Here is a 21,635-nt window from a genome sequence, read left to right as displayed (position 1 = left end):
CTAGGAGAGAAGTGAGTGATGCAGAGGAATGCTAACCCTACCAGGGTCAGGTACTGAAAAGACATTGGAAGCTGAGTTTTGAGGTTGGCTATTGGCTCAAGAAACAGTTGGAAGGATCTTCAGATTCTGCATGTAGTGTACTTCTCAAACAGATCTGTAAGCAAGGAAGAGGTCAGGCAGACCTGCTTTCAGAGAGCAGCCCACACAGCTCTGCAGGCAGGAAGGGGAAGCCACACAGTTCTACAGGCAGGGAGGGTAGGCCACATAGTTCTACAGGCAGGGAGAAGAGGCCAGGCAGATCTTCAGGCAGGGAGGAGTGGCCAGGCTTTGAGCAGACTCTTGCTCGGGTGGAACATGAGCTTCTGTCTATTTGACTGGAGTTTCCATGGTAAGGAGTTAGGAAGCCCTGGTGATCATTTATGTGTAAAATTCTAAATGAACATGTTGCAGTTAGTTATTTACTCAGCTTTGTTTTCCCATTATGATTAATTTTACGTCATGGTTTGTTAGCTTTTTGAGTATAGTGTGTTTCTTTTTAAAACCATTTAATATTAGAAGCAGGAAAATTAGAATTTTGTGAGTAAATGGAATTCTACTGAGAATCTCCAGCCTAAAGCAAATTATGCTGATGGATTTATTGAACACCTTCACTTCCCTTAACGGAGATGTCTACTGTCATATTTCCATGTTATTATATATGGTGCAATTAGACTGAGAATTAGTAAGGAATAGGTTTCGTTGAGAATTTAAAATATATCCTATCTGAGGAGTGAACAGCAGCACATTTCTTTACTGCCATTCAAGTTTAATATAGCTTAACTCCCAGTGATGAGGGTAACTTAGGGCTGGGCTGAGTCATGCTTAACATGCACCAGGTCTTATACTTAAACACACATAAAAGATCAACCAATCTATCAATCATCTGTATCTATCTATCTATCTATCTATCTATCTATCTATCTATCTATCTATTTACTGTTGATCTATCTACCTGTCTAGCACATATCTTTTAAATTTATACATGGTTCTTTCAAAATCTATCTACCTATCTAGCATATATCTTCTAAATTTATACATAGTTCTTTCAAAATACAAAGTTCTTCTTGTGTAGCTCTGAGTAGTTGCTTTTTTAAAACATAATGGACAATGGTATATCATCAGACTGGGAAGCACACAAGCACACAAATATTGGTGAAATTATTAAGGCCACCCCACGTAGTTAAAAGGGAGGTTTATTTAGTGGCGTAACTTACAAATGAAGGGATAGGTAGGTTGCAGGGTCTGGGAAAGATGCAGCACAGTCCGGAGGTGTTCTCTGGAGAACTCTGCTCTGTCTACCTCCAGCGTCCAGGGTCCAGGAACTAAGAGAGATGGCGCATCTGGATCTTGGGTCTTCAGGGTCCTCTCTTGGCCCCACCTTGTAGGCATGACAGTTACTGAAGCCTCATTGGGGGTTGGAACTTCCAGATCAAGGTTGGAATGACTACCCACTACATCTCCCCCTTTTGTCTAAATAAGAAGGTTCTAACCTAATACAAGACTATATACAAGGAAAGGTTATCACATACTGTCCAGGGGTAAAGAGGGTTAATGACCTAGATAAGATGGAACTACAACCAATGCGAACAATGTTAAGTAAGAAACACACACTAAAATCCAGAGAAGTCTAGAGTGTAGGTAAATGGCATGTTACAAAAATCATTCCAAAAGGTGTCCTATCCTAAAGAACCTGAATATCTAATACTTAATATGTTCTAAGATTTTATATATATATAACTATTATATATATATATATATATATATATATATATATATATATATATATATATATATAAAACTATAACTCCTAGTCTTCAATCCCATCAAAGACCTGAGAAGGAATATAATGGTACCTGAGAAATGGAAGATGGATGCAAGCAACTTTCGGGAATCTTGCAAGAGTAGACCAAGACAGCTGGAAGCCTGGACAGTCATCTAATATTTCTCAGCATTGTTGGTGCATTTAAATTGGCTACAGGCCTAGAGTATCTGACAGACCATTTTCAGAAGCAGGAATTCTGAAAGACCATCTTACCCTGTCTTGGCAGAGTTCAGAAGTCACTTTTCCTTGTGTCCCGCTTGTCCAGAAGGACAGCACTCATACTGTCAGCAGTTGAGGCAAGGGCAGTTCTTTGCCCAATAGGCCATTTTGTGCCAAGAAGACAAACTTCCAACTGGAAATGTCTTAGAAGCCCAACATTCTCTCAGGATCAAATTGGTGCAGCCAGGAGCAATTGTGTCTCATGTCAACAGAATTCTAAGTTATTTAAATGCCATATTCTCTAGGTCTATGAAGTGTTTGAAGATTACCTGTCCATCAGACCTCTGTATCTGTAAATCTGGATAACCTAACTAACGTAACTATAGAGGTGACTATAAATCTATGTCTTATCTACCGAAATAACCTAAAGACTAAGGCTTTATGTAAACAAGGTAAACAGTCTATAAGCAAATGTATGGTAAAGGACAATGACTTCAAAATTGTGACAATACACAAGGTATTTATAACAGAGGTAGGAATGTATAGTGTGATACGCAATATGACAATAATCTTAAATATATATCAATATATAGAATATCCTAAACAGAAGTAGAACATACATAAAGTATGACAAATATAAATTTATATTTGTATCAATATACAAATATTTCAAATAAGAGTAGAAATATATGTACATTATAAAAAATATAGTTCTTTATTTGTATCAATATACAAATTATCTTAAACAGGAATATAAAAATAGTTTACATTTGTATCAACACATAAGAATCCATAACAGTGCAAATTATCTAAGGCTGCTATTTTATTAAATTTGTTTACTAGTATATACAATAATCTACCGTAATATCTTATACCTATCCACTCCATTTTTCTTTTTTTTTTGAGACACTTTTTTTTTAAGGAGAATACTGAGTTTAATATTTTCTTCCACCCCCAACTCTATAACCATCATCCATAACCCTGAGAAATATGAAATCTTAGGGAGAAGGGCATCGTTTTCTTAGAATTGCTTCCTGCTGTTTTGGGGGTGATGATATCTCTATTGGGTATTGTGAGAAAGTTCAGATAGTTGAATCTCAGACTAACTGTAGATTCCGCAGCAAGTCTTATAGTAATGGGTAAAATGGTCTGAAATTCAAGCAAGAATTGTAGTATGATGATGATTACCATGGCATCATTCTGGATTGGGTAGAGTTGTTGTTGTTGCGGCCCCATCTTCCTTCTGGAGACTTTAGAGTGCTATCAGCTAAAATTAGACACACTATTTTAAATCAGGTGGGGCAGAAATGAAAGGTGAATGAGTGTAGTTAGCCTTGACTGGGGGATACACAAGGAGAGATTATACATGTCTATAAAGTAGGTAGGGTTACTAATTTTTATATTTGTATTATTTGTTGTTTTGTCTTGAGACACAATCTTAATAGGTAGCCCAGACTTACCAGAAATTTATAATCCTCCTGCCTCAGCCTTCCCAGTGCTGGGACTAAAAATTTCTATCACTGTGTCTGACTTAATGGGTTATAATAATTTAACCTATGCCTAGACTTCCATGCTATTAACAATGTAAAGTTTCACCCGCTAGGGCAGCTTATTCCTTGACTCCTGAGTTGGTTCGGTCATGAACTTGCTTTGTGCACTGGGTATGGTGTGCTGGTGATGGAACCCAGGCATCAGGGGGTTGGATCTTGCCATTACCCCTTTTCATTTCTGACACTAGCCATGAGAAGAATCCATTGGGAGAATCTGTTGGTGCTAGGAGGAGAGTGAGCCATACAGAGTCAAATCATCTCTGGAGAAACCCAGCTGATTTCCAGACTGGGAGCAAAACACATTCTCATTGTTCTATGCACTGGGCTTCTGTGGCTTGCTCTGAAGCATTATGGGGTCATTGAGCTAATTTCTCTTATTTTCCTGAGATAAATCTCCTTCTCTGTCACATGAGTCTTAGCATAGTGCTAGTGCTCCCAATTCAGGTTGCCTTCAGGGCGGAAAGGAAAAGATGAGTATGAAGATGGCATCCAGAGACAACACACCCCTCCTGAAATGTGTGGCGGCCATGCAGCTCCAGTCTAAGGTGATGGTGCAGTTGGGTGTTCCCTCTGTTTAAAAGAAGCTATAGATCTGGATTTGATTTTTTTACTATTATATTTGCATTTCTGTGCATGGCTGGGAAAGTGCTGCTGCAAGACTGTGGAGATCAGAGGACAGCTTTCAGGACTTTGTTCTTTCCTGCTGCCATGGTAGTTCCTGAGGTTAAATGTAGCTTGCCAGGCTTGGTGGCACATGTCATTACCTGATGAGTCATTTTCCCAGTCCCCAAAGCTAGATTATTATGCAGAATTTACAAGGTATGATTTCAGGAACTAATTAAGAGTGTACATCTTTCTATTTCAAGACCATGTATATATTCCAGGATTCTTCTTCAGCAATTTAAAAACTGGACTGTATGTGCTCATATTTAATGCTCCATAATGATGAGCTCTGGCCCCAGTTCATTCTCTGCCACATTCACTTTACAGTCAATACAGCACAATTCTCATGTAAAAGTGTACGTTAAATATATTTTTTCTCTCCTAAAGAATATCTTACAAATGTGAACACACCATTAAAAACTAAAATCAATAAGTAAAGCAGACAAGACCAAATATCCCCAAATCCCTTACCCACTTCAAACTTCTAAATCTAACAAGCAATCCTCCTTATAATACCCAGAAGCTGACTTTTCTTTTTCATGACCAGATGGAATGAGTGTTTCCATTTTAGAGGTTTTATTTTTCTTTTCATGGTATAAGAAACCTTAAGATGATTTATTAGTGTGACTTTGAGTGATTTGCCGGCTATATTCCATCGAAGGAAGAGTTTTAATCCATTACATTATTTTTCTTGGTAAATTAGTTACGAGTTAGAATAATGACCTGGTACCTCTATTTCAGGAGATGAAAGCAGGAAGTTTTTATTTTAAATCTTCATTAGCTGCAGCTGATTAGGCTGGTCAGAGAGCTTCAAACTCCAGATTTCCTCGCCAAGGAGTATACAGCCAGGATAATTAAAGCGGGGGAGGCTTGGGACAGGATGGATGGGACACGGGACGCGAACTTCCTCACTAGGTTCTTGATTTGCTTCATTCTGTGTGGCTTCTAAAATGGAGACCTCTGTAGGTATGTATGTCAATTTAATTTAAGTAAAATACAGCTAGCTTCATTCAACTGAGCTTTGGTTGTAGGATAAAAAAAAAAATGGCACTGAGAGCAGAGGAGGTCATTCCTGCCCTGAAGTAATATAGACTAAATGAAGGCCAAAAGGAGGAGCCAGTACCTGGGGGATGTTTGTGCTTATATTTAGAGTAACAGGTTAAGGTACGTTGATGATGACTGTGTCATACTTCCTTAGACTGGGAGAGGCTCTGCCATTGTCTCTGTGTCTCTTTTCAGAATGCCTTCTGTGTCTTGACTCATTAATGGTTGCCAAAAAGGAAGTGGTCACTGTAGCTCTTGTCAAGAGCCAGTGGTGCGTTAGGGTAACTTGTTTCGTTTACACAAGGGTGCACAGCAATAAAAGTTGGCATTCTCATTTTCTACAATGAGCAAACAGACTCAGGAGAGCCATAGATCAACTCAGACATTGCTTCCTTCCAGAGGACATTCTTCTCATTCTCCCTGCGTGTTTTTCCCTGAACTCTGTAAAATACACCCAGTATTTGCATTCTAGCATTATGGCACTTTTTTTTTTTTTTTGCTGTTTTTGTTAATAAGATTTATTCTTTGACAGTTTTATATATGTGTGAAGTGCATTCTTATTATCTCACCCAGCTCTCTCTTATATCTCTCTTACGCCTGTCAAACCCCTCTTCCTGAGAATCTCTTTACCATACTCCTGTCATTTTTACTGCTTTGGAAGCCACTGAATTTAACCAGCACCATCCTTCCAGCCAGGGATGTGGAACTATCAGCTGGAGGCTGATGAGCTCATCAGTGGGTATACAACTGAAGACAACGACTCCCCTCCCCCCAGCCTCTATTAGCCAACAATTCAACAAGAAGGAGTAGGACACTTCTCCCGTCCATGACCGACAGGCCCAGTCTTGTGCAGAACCAGTGCGGGCAACCGCAGCTACGGTGAGTTCGAGATTGCAAAGGCCGTGTCGTGTCCACAACACAGCTTTGCACATCCTGTCTCCCCGTCACTGGGCTTGTACATCCTTTCATGATGTTTCTTGAGTTTCGGGTGGGAGAAGTGATTTAAACACATGCCATGTTTAACTTGAAGCACATTTACAGACAGTTGTGTTTTTTTGTCTCTCTACCACACCAGGAAAATTTGATGATTGGGGGTTGAGCTAGATGATCCAGCAAATACACATGAAAAGTTTATATCTAGTCAAGGTTATTCATCCTGAAAGTAGAAAAAAAAACCCTGCAACTACAAGAGATATTTTCCCTAAATACAAACTAGTGGAAAACATTTCTAAAATTTCTCTTCGCTTACAGGTCTTAAACTCATGATGGCGATTCTTAAGTCCTCGCGTAATTATAAACTAGAAACCAGTACCTAACACATGAGGGACTGAGACCATGCCCCCCCCCCCCCCGACAGATTGGTGAAGAGATCCACCTGAGAATTGGAAAACAGTCGGAATGTCTTTGACCTACCCAGACTCCGGAAACTAAATTCTGAAAGGAAAGCGCCTGAGAATCTGTTTTCAAGTATTCTATGTGATCCTTACCAGTAAGCATATTTAGGAAGCACTGGTTTAAGGAAATTTGGAAATTATTTAAGATACACATGGGGGTAGGTCTTGTAGCAGAAAATAAGTGCCTTACGTGCTTGGAGATATGTCTGGAGATCTGGAGCCCAGTTCAGCTTGAAGGAGATTTGTTTGGAATGAAACTGTTCCAAGTGACCCCCTGTTCCAAAGGGTCAGAGAAACTGGTACTGAGTGTTTAGAACAGATCATAGGTTGTACTGCTAGTGTGGGATGGGGGGACCTCAAAGTCTGCTCAGGACACACAGACCAAGTTCTCAGCACAAAGGAGATTTATTTGCCCCAGAGGGACAGAGGGCAGGGATAAGGGACAAAGACAGAGATAGAGGAAGAGGGAGAAGGGGAAGGGAACAAGAGAAGGGAAACAAATGAGGCAAGGAAGGGAGGAAGGGGTCTTTGTCCCAGAAGACAAAGGACTGCTTCTAGATAGAGAGGAGACAGATGTGGTACATAGGAAAATGTCCGTTTATAAAGGTGAAAGAGGAAACCAGTGTTAGCATGAGGTGTTTAATTTAATTGGGCATGTTAATTATGTGAGCCAAAGGGGGCTTTTGATTGCTGGGCTTTTGATAGCTGAACCTTGGCAGTCAGCTTCAGGAGGAGGAAGTGGCCAAATAAAGGAATGGACCTTGATGGCTAGCTTTAGGAATGTCATCTCATGGTTTTTAGCAAGGCAGAGGGAATAGGGGAGAAGGGCAAGGCCTGCCAGAGCCATGTTTGCCATGCTGGGCTGGCTAGAGTCCTGTCATGGTTCTGACATACAAGGACCTAGGAGCCCAGAGTGAAGAGATAACCTCTGAAACTCAAACTGAAGAGTCTAAAAGTGAGATCAATTAATCGAGATGGGTACATAGCATCTAGTCAAAGAGAATGTCACTGAGTTCTTAGAAACCTTCACACAGTCAGAAACAAGAGATCATTGGGCTGGCCCCCGCAATAACCCAAGGACCTGATCCCCAAACTCATGAGCATTGATTCTAGGACTTCAAAGGGGTGGACTTTCTCATCAGTGATGTGGTTGCTCAAAGGAACCCCCAGGGCTTGAGGGGAGCTCACACAACTTTTCAAACACTATCTCTATATCTATCTATCTATCTATCTATCTATCTATCTATCTATCTATCTATCTATCTATCTACTCATCTACCTATGTATTTATTTTTTAGATTCTAAAGTTTAGAAGGAAAGGGTTTGTTGCACAGAGAAATGTGTGTTAGTATCCCCCACTGCCAAATGTAACTCCAGCTCTAGCAAACTTGAGATGTACATTGTAAACAGTATTCCATCAACATGGCCAAACATCCAGGAAAGAATAAGAGGTCAAAAGTGGGGAGGAATGAGATCCTCTTTTATAACAAAGCATAAGTTAGATCTTAGAATGTCTTGTTTAGACCAAACACAATACTGGTCAATGGACTCCAATCTCCCCCAGAAAACTCATTCTCTGCAGAATTTGGGAACTCAAAATTCCTTCCTTTAGGAACCATGAAATTAAAGTGTCCAGTTCCCAACTGTGCTTTTTATAGTATGGATTCCATGAAGCCAACAGATGCTCATTTCTCTATTCGCTGACGTATCTCTTAAGCCTATGCTGCTGGCCATGTGCAAAGCTCTCAGTACATATCTTTTCAATAAATGAATGAAGGTGCAAAACTCTCTCTCTCTCTCTCTCTCTCTCTCTCTCTCTCTCTCTCTCTCTCTCTCTCACACACACACACACACACACACACACACACACACACACACTCGCACACTCTCTCTCTCCTCAAGGACCTCAGCCTGCCATGAAGACAGACCTATCAGGTAAAAAACATAACAACATGTCAAGTTCCTTGGGGTGCTCTGAAAAGAGCTATTTGGTTCTGAGTGCTGTGGGATGTGGGCATAAGGTATCAGATAAGACATGCTGTGGAGTCCAGGGATGGTTATATACACGGGGCATGACATGTGTGGAGAATTTATAATGAACTCAGAATCCCAACATACTTTCCCTTGAAAGCATTTGTCTAATGGTTCATGCTTTTCTACCTTTAACTCTCAATTTTAAACCTTAAATGATAATCTAACAATATTTTTCTTGTTTGGGTTTTTCTCAGTAAAAATATGTTTTATTTTTCCAAAGTCCCCAAGTATTTATTTCAGAATAGAAGAACATAAATAAAGCAAGCAACCAAGAAAATCAACCCTGATTATTCCCAGTACTCAGAGTTAAGGGTCACAGAAGGGACTCTCAGCCCCTCCCGACAGACCATCCATTCTCTAGGACCCACTTTCTCTTCACCTTTAGCTCACAGAGTTCCTCACACCCAGAGCAACAGCTCCTTTGTGCCATTCCCAGTGGCTGAGAAGGCCACTTTGCTCACGGGTGTGCTCTGTGTCTGCCACCTGAAATGCTTCTCTGACCTGCTCCATTTTTCTCTTGTCAACTGGCTACTCCTTTTCATCTCTCAGTGGGCAATTTCCATTTCATATCAGGGAAGCATCTCAGTGGTTCAGCTCAAGGCTGTGGTCCTTCCCACCCTGTGATACTGTTCTGGCTTATCTGGATTTATTACACTGAATTTTCTCTAATCTGTAGGAAGGGATTTTTAATCTAACTCTTTCACTCCAGTGAGTCACATGTGTTTATTATGGGGTCCTGCAGGCCTAAATGTTACAGAAGAAATGACTAAATTTGTGTCTTCTCTGTTCCCATGTAATATACAGCATGATCTGGGGTTTGGGGCTGATATATCTGAATCTGGAAGGTTCAGATTCTTACCCAAGGGCCCTGCTGAATATGCAACATCTAAATGTGTTATGTTCAGAAACAACTATTAAAACAAACAAGGATGGAGAAGGGAGTCTTGTATAAGTAAGGAGGGATTGTATGCTGCAGGAAGTACATATTTTTCTTCCTCTGTGGCCTGTTGAATATGTTTCCCTTGGGATTTTCTTTTCTGTCTCTCAGGAACAAATAAATCTGACAACTCATACATAAGAAATTCATTAGCATTCAATAATTAAATCACATCTCAGGCCTTGCCTCCTTCTCTCATAAATATAATTTCCCAGAGATGTAGCAGTACAATACAAAGAAGTAATACGTTTCTAGGCACCTGCCGTGTTGAAACTTCAAATATTAGTGTTTCCAAGGAGTCCCTGTAAGACTACCTTTCCTGGCTTGCAATTTGATGAACTATTTAGTAGCTTGTGAAGCATGAATCACAGTAGCCCTTGTGTGTGCCCGGAGGTTCTCCTTGTGACAAAGAGATATAATCATTGCTCTGGGAGTGGCTTGTTTCCAGGCAGCAGGTTTGGGAAATGTTCAGTATACAGAATTAAAGAACCAGAGAAGCGTACTGTCCCATTCAGCTCAGCTGCAGGCATCTGGTAGAAATTAGAGACACCAGCAAGGGCATTGCCTTTTGAAGCCCAGGAAATGTCGGAGGCAGAGAGTAGAGAAGGAAGGACTTTGGGATGTGGGAGGTGATTGAAGATTATGTCTTTTAAAATTTTTTCTTGATTACTGTCTTGGGCATTCAGTTCAGAGAAATAAAAATGTGTCTTCACACAATAACATGTATACAAAATATACGTAGAAGTTTTATTCATTATGGTCTCAAATTGAAAGTGAAAGGACCAAGTAGATGCCATAACAGGCTGCTCAGTCTTCTTTCAGAGACCAGGCCTCAATTTCAGTTTCCTGAGACTTCAGCAAGCAGTTTCTGGGAGGGCCATGAACAAAAGACACAGTTCTTGCAGTAGCTACCTTTCTGCATGTACTCTGACTGTTCAAGGTTCAGCCAATTGTTTACTGTCTGGGACCCCTCACCAACTTAGAGCTACGTGCATGGGTCAATGTGAATGTGCTAGGCCAGTCAGCCTCCATGGATGGAGCCTGGGACTTGTCCAGACCTGCCCAAAATGATAACTGTCACCCCCAACCAGTAAATTCAAGGGTTACATACCCTCACCCAATCATATGATGCTAAGGCTTGTACCACCCTGCTTGCAATTTTCCCCTTTAAAAACCTCTAACTCTGAGAACTCAGGGCCTTCCTCCTCCACCTGCTGTGTCGGATTGTTGGACACAGACAAAGCCCTGGTTTGCTTGTTATTAATAAACCTTTGTGTGTTTTGCATTGGATATTGGCTCTGTGGTGGTCTTGCTCAGGGGTCTCTCAACAAGAGCATAACAGAAGCAACCATGGTCCCTTTGTGGGGAGTGAATGGCTTAGGAGCCATACATACTATGACATTCTGCTTAGCATGGGGAAAAAACCTACTGGAACATGTGACAATGTGGTACGATCTAGGGAAGAACATAGAGTGAAAAAAATTGTCTATGTCAGATGGTTACAGACATTATGACTCCATTTGTCTGGCATTTTTTGATAAAATCATGGAGATAGTGTAGATGTAACCTACTGTCATATTAAATAAGAAACACAGAGCCGATTCAGAGAAGAAAGCCAAGAGGTCAGAACTAAGAGCCTTACCCTTCCTGCTTCAGCCAAGAGAGCTCTCCGAAAAGGGAGCTACTTCCTGTGTGTAAGTCTTTATAAAGACTTTCGGTTCTGCCTTCTCATTGGTTGTAAACCCATGCCTCCTCACTGCCTGTCTGTAAAGACTTCCAGGTCTTCTATGGTTGGGATTGAGATTAAAGGCGTGTGTCTCCAATGCTGGCTGTATCCTTTTACACACAGAGATCTACCTAGCTCTGTCTACCAAGTGCTAGGATTAAAGGCGTGCGCCACCGCTGCCACGCTCTTGCTATGGCTCTAATAGCTCTGACCCCCAGGCAACTTTATTTATTAACATACAATTAAAATCACATTTCAGTACAAGTAAAATACCACCATAAGATAGAGAACAGATTGATGGTTACCCGGGATTGAGTGTGGGTGTGGGTGTAGGTGTGGCTATGGCTGTGATCTTTGAAGCAGCACTAGGGAATCTTGGGATGAAAATGGTTCTGGGTCTTGTACCTTAGACAGGTGGGAAAGATACATGAATGTGCCCACACACGAGGACATTCGATGATGGCCCAAACTGAGTATTCTCTGTGGATTACCTACGGATCATTTTCTTACTTTGAACTATAGGATATTTTCATTAGAGGAGGATTAGTGGAGAATGTTAGGTCATGTTTTTTGCTGTTGCTATTGCAGTATTGGGGATTGAACCAAGGTTCCATGCATGTTAGGCACATATCCCCAGCACGATAACACATACATACAAATGCATTGTGTATCATATTATATTTAAAATTTGAGACAGAGCCTCAGTAAGTTGCTCAGACTGGCCTTGAACTTCCTCTTAGCTTAAGTTGGCCTTGAATTTCTAATCCTCTTGCTTTAGCTTCCTAAGTTGATAGCATTACTCAGGACCTTGGTCCTGTTTTGCAACTTCTTTTTGATCTGTGATTACTTCAAAACAGAAAGTCTTTAAAAATTTTCCTTAAACAGAATTAATACTTCAGTGCGATTGAGAGAAATGAAACCCAACTATCTATCTGTCTGTGTGCCTGTCTGTCTGTACGTATACACTCATTAGCTTTAGGTCATTTTTAGATGTTTTAGGGAGATATAGATTTAGACTATAGTTTTACAGCATTATACAACTTTGATAAATCAAAATATAAAAACGATAGCCGATTCATTTATTCATGAAGGACTACAATAGCAGATGCAGTGGGTTGGTTACAGGATCATGGATCATGCTACTGTTGGAGTTGGCCAGTCTTGGCATCTCTGAGAGTGGGGGAAAGGGTGCCTCACCACCACGAGCTCCCCAGGCTTTACTTGTCTCCTAAACTTCCCCCATCGGAGGCATTTATTTCTCTTAGGTGTTTCCTCACTTTGTCTGGCCTTGTTTATTCCATATGCATAGAGTCATGGTCAAGGTCTGTGGCTGCCAGATGTAATGTGCTATGTAAATGTGATACATAGGGTACTGTGAGAGGTTGCTTTACATTAGCTGAATACTGTATCAGTCAAGAGGTAGAAAAGGGAAAACATTGACTCACGTCATTGAGCTCAGAATCATGCCGGGTTTCATTCTCTCTCTCAGCTCCACCTTTTCCATCTTGGATCCTTTAGCAGCTGGATTCTGAACTTGGGTCACAGGAAAGGATACTGCTGCTCCAACATTGATCTTCTACAAAGCCAGAGGTCCAGCTGAACAATCTTTTATTAAGTAGTGCTCATAAAATTGCTGTCATTCACTCCTTCTATGGCTGTCCTGGCTGATGTTTCCATCTCTTGACCAGACATTAGAACAATCAGAACATTGCTGGGAGCCTTTAATACAGTTCCTTGTGTTGTGGTGACCCCCAACCATAAAATTATTTTCGTTGCTACTTCATAACTGTAGTTTTGCTACTGTTATGAATCATAGTGTAAATATCTGTGTTTTCTGATGGTCTTAGGCAACACGGGTGAAAGGGTCATTTGGCCCCCAAAGGGGTCACAACCCATAAGTCAAGAACCTCTGCAGTAGAAAGCTAGGTCTATACTGAATAGTCTCACCCAAAGTATAAATTTTGCCCAGGCAGCTGATAGTAAGCCTGGGGAAATGTGTACAAAAGGAGATCCAAAATAATCCCATAAAGCAAGTGAGGGAGGTGAGAATTCTTCACTAAAAAGTTAAAGATTTCTACTTTTCTTTTGTGATAGGCTAACGTTGGGAAGAGAAGTCATGTAAGTTTGGAAGGCTTTGAGAGCCTGGTGGTGGCAGCTTGCTGCACGAACTAACAGAACACAAACATAAATAAGAGACTATTTGCTGCATATATCATATTACAATCTGACACGGCATAAATAAGATAACTTATTTGCCCTATGATTGCCTTGTTTAAGTGCTAAGGAGCAACCTTAGTGTTTTTCCCTCCTTTCTGTTTTAAACCCCATTAGTAGAATTTATCATCTGCTGCACTGTTGCAGAGTTAATTGGTTTTGGTTCATATTCAACACAGATTTCATTATTTTCATTCCTCTCTCGAGATACCCTTAATTCAGCCTCCTAATTTCCTTTCTGTTCCTTGCTGATGATTTGAAGCATCTAAAATGTGTGATTACCAATGTTAATAGGGATTCTCGGCAGAGTTTCTCCATTAGCATCTCATTTTTAGCTATGGACCTGGAAACATTAACGGTGTTGTGGATGCTGCTACGTCCTCTTTGGTATGGCAGGTTGTTGCTCAGAGATTCCTGGGTGAGCCACGATTTATAGGTGATTCCTTCCCTAGTCAGAGTCATGTAAATTGACTCTCCCCTGAAGTAGGAACTAATATAGAGTGCTACAGACTTTAATCTATAGAGATGTTCCAGCTTCCACCTAACATTCCTTCTGTTGATCTGATGCATGTCTCAGTTTCTTAAGAAATACATCGCATCTCTAGCTTCCAATCACAGCTCCTTGTTTGAGTTCCATTCTATAGATTATTGTTTTTTGTATGTGTTCTTCCATAAGCTTTGCCTTCCTAATTATTTGTTCACCGTATCCTGATTACTGTCATATTACTTTCCTTGATGTTGTGACCATTAACTGACAAAAACAATATAAAGAATGAAGAAATACTTATTTGCTCAAAGCTTAGAGGGAACAGTTCATCATGTCAAGGGAGGTATGAGTGCTTGCATATCAGGGGCTTGTGTTATAGCCTGTTCACATCTCAATGGCCCATGAAATAAAGAGTTAGACCAGAGCAGAAGCATTCTATAGACCATGGCCCTTTGCCAGCCAGTTAGATGGTCTTAAGTCACAAAAGTTCCATGAGTTCTCTGTGATGGTTAATATTGTCAACTTGACGGGATCAAGGATTATCTCAGAGATAAGCCTCTGGGCACACCAGTGAGGGGTTATTTATTTATATTTGTTTCTAGGCAAGCTGATGAGGAATTATCTTGATAAGGTTAACTGAATCAGGAAGATTCATCTTAATTGTGGGTAGCAGCACCATCCTGTAGGCAGACATTTCTTTCCCACCTGCCTGTTCCTAAATAACCAACACAGAGACTTAATATTAATGCTTGGCCAATAGCTCAGGCTTGTTATTAACTATTCTTACATTTATGCTAACCCATATTTCTTATTTATGTTCTTCCACATGGTGGTGCCTTTATTAGCACGGCACATTCATCTCCTGTCCCTCTGCATCTGGCTGTCGACTCCAGACTACACTCTTCTTCTTCCCATCATTCTCAGTTTGGCTTTTCTGCTTAAATTTGTCCTGTTCAGCTATTGATCACTTAGCTTTTTTTATTAAACCAATCACAAATGACAAATCTTCACAGTCTACAAAAGGATTATTCCACAGTACCATCCTTTGGGTTGAGGTCCTGGACTGAATGAAAAAAAAAAGAGAGAGGGAGAGAGAGAATATGAGCCAAATACTACATTCATCTCCCTTTGCTTCATGCTTGCAGACACAATGTGACCAATCATATCAAACTCCTGCCACCATGCCTTCCCCATTACTATGGACTGAACCCTTGAATTGTGAGCCCAAATAAACCCTGTCCCCTTAAGTTGCTTTTGTCAGGGTCTTTCATCACATTCACAGGAAAAGTAGCCTCTACACTCCTAAACAGCACCACTAGGGGGACTGATTGTTCAAATGCATGAGCCTGAAGCCAGATCATATTCAAGCAATAACAAATGTCCACTTCTTGGGACTTTGATCGAACTCCTATGAAGCCTGCCTGCTTGAGAACAAGGTACTCTTTACCCTGTACCATTTCCTACCTATCTCCATCCATTGATTATGCTTTCTCTACTGACTAGGTTGAGAAAACATTAAAACATGTATCCAATAATCTTAATAGCCTGCACTCCTCTTGCTAACCACTACAAAGCTATCAATGAATTCTCATGGTACCTAGGGAAAGATGACACATAGTACCTCTCCAAGACTTCAGGACCCAGCATGCCAGAATCCTACTGATACTCCTTCAGCCACAGTCTCCCATGTGTTTCTTTCAAATACATCCATTTCCACACTACTGACTCTCAATTAGTGTCTTGGACTCACTTTCACATTAATTTCTTGCCCTTCCTGGAATCTGCTTGCTTTTCTCTGTGTTGATATGCAGCCCATCTCATTTGTCTTAAGTAGTTTCTTAGAAAATCTTCTCTTGTCCCTCTGACTGAGCCCTCTCCACATTCTAACTTCTTTGACTTCTTAGACACATTTGCAACAGTTTTCCAGTGTGCAGTTTAAAGTTTTAAATGTGTTTTCATTTGACATTGGAAGCTTTTTCAAGACAAAAGCCATTTCTACCTTATGTACTCCACACCCACACTGGCCAGTCCCATGGCCAGGCCCAAGGTCCCGTGGAACAGACTACTAGGATATATTTGTTGGAACAGAGTAAATAATGAATTCAGTGAATATATTGGTGGGTGGATGACTCAATGAAAACTTTGTTCTCTTCAGAGCCAATATCCCTGTGTACAGGCTTTGGCCTGTGCTGTCTTGTGACAAACACTTTTTCTGAAGTTTAATCTTTTCTGCTTCCAACAATGCTGCCAGTCATTCTGTCTTTCTTAGCACAGGGCTGTTAAAATAGAGCTTGCAAGATCATGTACTGATAAGACAAAACAGTGGCAGAAGCTGGGAACAGCTGGGTAGAGGTACACATACCCCATCAAGGGGCAACAAAAACTGAGCTTCAGTGACAGATGGATCATTGCTGTCTCAGGATGGGGAGATTTCCTAGTTTTAAAAGAAAGGCCAATGGTTGTGGACATGGCTCAGTTGGTAAGGTGCTTGCTGTGAAAGCATGAGGACCTGAGTTTGGTCTCTATAAACCATGTGCAAAGGCCTGGCATGTCATCAGGCACCTGTTAATTTCAGTATGAGGGAAACAGACAAAGGAGGATCCCTGAGGTTTACGGCTAATACGTTTATCCGATTGGCAAGCTCTAGCTTCAATGAGAGACCTTGTTTCAAAAAATATGGTAGAGATTGACTGAGGAAGACACCCAGATTCAAGTCTTGGTCTCCGTACACATATACACACATGTGCATACACACAACCCTGCACACACACACACACACACACACACACACACACACACACACGGCCATGTTAAATCTCTCTTTTAAAACAAGTTCACAAAATTAACCTAAAAATCTTAACCTTATATATTGTAAACTTAATGTACAATATACACTGGAATGAAAATGCCCTCACTAGCACTGTCATGTATTGTGGATGTGCACAATAAAAATTTATAAAATCTATAAAGAAAAGTCCATCAATTAGCATATCAATAGGTTTATATTAACTGAAATGTTCCTTTAAACTACACAATGAGTAGTAATATTTGCCAAGCATCTTAAATATATTCTATAACATTAAATAATCTGTGCAAGTGATCAGGAGTCAAATACAAGACATAATCTTTCAACTTTTGACATTTGTCTTAGATTTATTTTTGGTGACTACCTATATTTCATGTACTATCATTCATGATCCAGTTAGTCCTACTGAATCTTTTCTAAAAATATCTCTTTAATCTGTCTTTTCCTCTTCCCTCTAATATATATTTCTTGGTCTGTGACCTTCATGAGTACGTTTTCACCTTTGTTCCTTCAGAGACATAGATAGATGATAAATGTGCACATGTTAAGATGTTGGTGATATTTTTACAGCTGTACAGTAGTTCCATAAATGTCAGCCACTGGGTACAAATGGTACAGGATTCCTGCTTTTTAAGTTCAGAGCAGAACAGAGAGGAACCTTCAACCGGAGACAGCCATATTCTTAATTTACTGAACTTAATTTATTTATTCTTAGTAAACTGGGTTTACTAAGAGAGACCCAGTTTAATGACTGTGTGATTGATTGCTTTCATCCCCCATACCAGATTTCCCCACACTAACATAAAGAAAGCAATAAGAACGGAGAAGTCTCTCATCCCAGATGAACCAGCCTTGGCTTAACTCCTTTCCCATGGGAAGACGGAAGGGTATATTTTCCTCTATGATGAAGGAAAGGTTCCAGGAGATTTGGGACAACTGAAAGATGGTCAAGGATTTCATCATTATCTAACTGAAAGTCTGATTCAGGCTAATCTTCAATAGTTGAGGACCCAGGGCAACTTTTAAAGTGGAACTATCCAAGTCAGACATTTCATGTACACTTCCTTCCACCCAAACTCCAACTGATCCCAGGCCTCTTTGGCTACTCTTCATGTCTGGATGTGAGCATATTGGTAATGTTGCTTCTCTTGAGAGAGTAGATTAAGGAAACAAATCTTCACTGGACTAAGGGATGAGGACCATGGTTGAAAATGGAAGGTATATTGAATGGCCTCCAGGATGGCATATGCTGAAGACTCCTCCTGGAATGGGAAGGCATGGGTTCATTGGAAGAACAGGTTTCTCCAAATAATATGATTTGAGTTTGGAGACAATATCATTTGTTTATCCAAGACAATTGATTTTTACTTACAATCTTTGTGCAGGGAAACAGATATGTGTTGAGGGTGAATGGGTTTAGGATAAGAACAATGTGATGCCTTTTTGCTTCCTATTTCACATCCCAAGATTACAGAAGGTTACCCCGAGGTAAATAGTCACTACCCAGATGGTGGGCTGGGAGCTTTAATCAAGAGGTAACTTACTGAGTAGGAATAATGAACTAACCTTGCTTTTTGGCTTCTGTAGTTCTGCTTCTTGCTAACTGAAGTGTGACAACTAGGATGTGGGGGGTTTTATGTGTATGTGCATAAAAGACAAAGGGTTGTAAGCCTCAGGGCTGCATGATTTGGGCAAGTGATCCATGCAGCCACTGGCTGGCAATAAAGACTTTCTTTTTGGCTTTATAAATGTCTGTGTGTTGGTCTCTGGTGGCCTTACCCTGCAACATTATAGAATCATATGTAGTTCCTTTTTGCAAATTTTAGACTTGCATTTTACATAGTGGTTTATCTGATATTTTGAAAAAAGGAAATAAATATACATTATGTATTCACAAAAGTGTTATATATTTGAAAATATTTATGGAAAAAACAAATTCATAAAATCAAGTGAAGTCAAGGAAGCAGCTGTAGAAGAAATCATTACTTAACAATGGAGGCTAATTGTTAGGTAGGTTGGGGCTGTTTTTTTGACTGTGCACCTGGCGGTAAGGTCCCTGGAACTCTAACATAAAGTTTAGAGCCAATGATAGTATCTTACGGGATCATGTTCTTCCCAGAACTGCTCTAGTCACTCTGGGAAGAAAGAAAAACAAAATTTTGGTGATAGAAACTTATAGTCTGACTGGGTGTAAGGGAAGATTCTAGAGCTGTTCTTATGAGAAAGGATAGGAGCTATTGATAATGCTTGGTGTGGGTCAGTAGGGCTTTGAGGTGGAGGGTCAAGTGAATCACAGTGAGCAGATGGATTTAGATAAGTCACTGTGTGGATCACTGAATCAGACTGGATGCCTCAAGAAGAGAAATAGGGAGGAAGAGGAGGAGGAGGTAGAGGAGGAGAAGGAGGAATAGGAGGAGGAAGAGTAGAAGGAGGAGGAAGAGGAGGAGGAGGAGGAAGAGAAGGAGGAGGAGAAGGAGGAGGAGGAGGAGGAGGAGGAGGAGGAGGAGGAGGAGGAGGAGGAGGAGGAGGAGGAGGAGAGGCTCTCCAGTTGTATTTTGTGCTGCAGAAAGACCTAGGAACACAAGGCATCATATGAGGGATGGCTAACTGAATGCCTTGGGGAAGATACTCAGGTGCCTGCCTCACATGAGGATGTAGGCAAGATGGAGAGATTAGAATTCTCAGGAAGCAGACCAGTGAGTTGAAGGGTGTCTTTGTGTTATTTCAACCTAATCATGGTGTTTTGTACATGATGAATATTCTTGTTTGTATCAGTTTAAACATAACCTCTATGTATTCTTAAGTTACATATGAATAAACAGGCTAAATATAACACAAGATCACTTCTCTGATGAAAAGCAATACTTTATAATTAATTCAGTAAATTCTACAAATATTTTTAAACATGCATACGGTTTAAAGTTTGAGTAGTTCTTGCATACAGAACAGCTTAATTAGGACCCCAGCTTTTCTCTGGAGATTTTAATCACTTCATTCCAGTTCCCCAATCCTCTAGTAATATGTTCTCTACCTACAAAATTGCTTATTATTTTAATGATTACATTGGGAAAGTAGAAGCCATTTAAAGATACATTCTCAAGGTTAGAAAGAAAATAATTACAGCAAAACGTAGAATCCATACTATATCACCACAGTATATATTAAAATGCCAGTTTAGCTGTTTATCACACTTCATCAACTAATATTCAGAGAAAATAACTAATGAGTTAGGAGGGGTTAGTGAGGAAAAGACACAATTTATACTCTGCCTTTCTCTACTTCATCCTCTAGCCAGTGGTAGCGGCTTTCAATCCTTCCTATTTTTGTTCACTGGGGTTGGGACTCCTTATTTTTCAGGCAACATGTTTGGTTGGCTGCTAACTTCAAAGACCTCCATATCTTGGTTTACTGACAACTTGAAATTTCACCAGGTACAATGCATATAGCCTCACCTTCCATCCAACTGCTTTCATTTCTGCCTCTCAAATGTTGTTGCCCCATCTGCGGGCAGAAGGGTGATATGTAATGTATTTCAAGAGTAGCAGAGTGATCTTATCAGTTGGAGGGAGGATCTTCAGCTCAGTCCTTTGTGTTTCTTTTTCTTTTTCTTTTTTTAATTTTTATTTTGCAATACAATTCAGTTCTACATATCAGCCACGGATTCCCTTGTTCTCTCCCCTCCCACCCCCCTCATCTTCCTCCCAGCCCGCCCCCCATTCCCATCTCCTCCAGGGCAAAGCCTTCCCCGCAGACTGACATCAACCTGGTAGACTCAGTCCAGGTAGGTCCAGTCCCCTCCTCCCAGGCCGAGCCAAGGGACCCTGCATAGGCCCCAGGTTTCAAACAGCCGACTCATGCAATGAGCACAGGACCGGGTCCCACTGCCTGGATGCCTCCCAAACAGATCAGGCCAATCAACTGTCTCACACACTCAGAGGGCCTGATCCAGTTGGTGACCCCTCAGCCATTGGTTCATATTTCATGTGTTTCCATTTGTTTGGCTATTTGTCCCTGTGCTTTATCCAACCTTGGTCTCAACAATTCTTGCTCATATAAACCCTCCTCATTCTCACTAATTGGACTCCCAGAGATCCACCTGGGGCCTAGTCATGGATCTCTGCATCCAGATCCCTCAGTAGTTGGATGAGGTTTCTAGCATGACAATTAGGGTGTTTGGCCATCCCATCACCAGAGTAGGTCAGTTCGGACTGTCTCTCGACCATTGCCAGCAGTCTGTTGTGGGGTATCTTTGTGGATTTCTGTGGGCCTCTCTAGCACTTTGCTTCTTCCTATTCTCATGTGGTCTTCATTTACCATGGTCTCCTATTCCTTGTTCTCCCTCTCTGTTGTTGATCCAGCTGGGATCTCCCGCTCCCCCCAGCTCTCTTTCCCTGGACCCTTGCCCTTCACTACCCCCACTCATGTCCAAGCTGTTCATGTAGATCTCATTCCATTTCTCTGTCATTGGGCGATCTCCGTGTCTTTCTTGGGGTCCTGTTTTCCAGGTAGCCTCCCTGGTGATGTGAGTAGCAGTCCAGTCATCCTTGTTCCACATCTAGTATCTTGCTATGAGTGAGTACATACCGTGTTTGTCTTTCTGAGTCTGGGTTACATCACTCAGGATGATTTTTTCTAGATCCATCCATTTGTCTGCAAACTTCATGATGTCATTGTTTTTCTCTGCTGAGTAGTATTCCATTGTGTATATGTACCACATTTTGTTTATCCATTCTTCAGTTGAAGGGCATCTAGGTTGTTTC

Source organism: Peromyscus eremicus, chromosome 13 (assembly GCF_949786415.1).
Source record: "Peromyscus eremicus chromosome 13, PerEre_H2_v1, whole genome shotgun sequence".
Lineage (NCBI taxonomy): Eukaryota > Metazoa > Chordata > Mammalia > Rodentia > Cricetidae > Peromyscus > Peromyscus eremicus.
Note: the sequence above shows the minus strand (reverse complement) of the source record.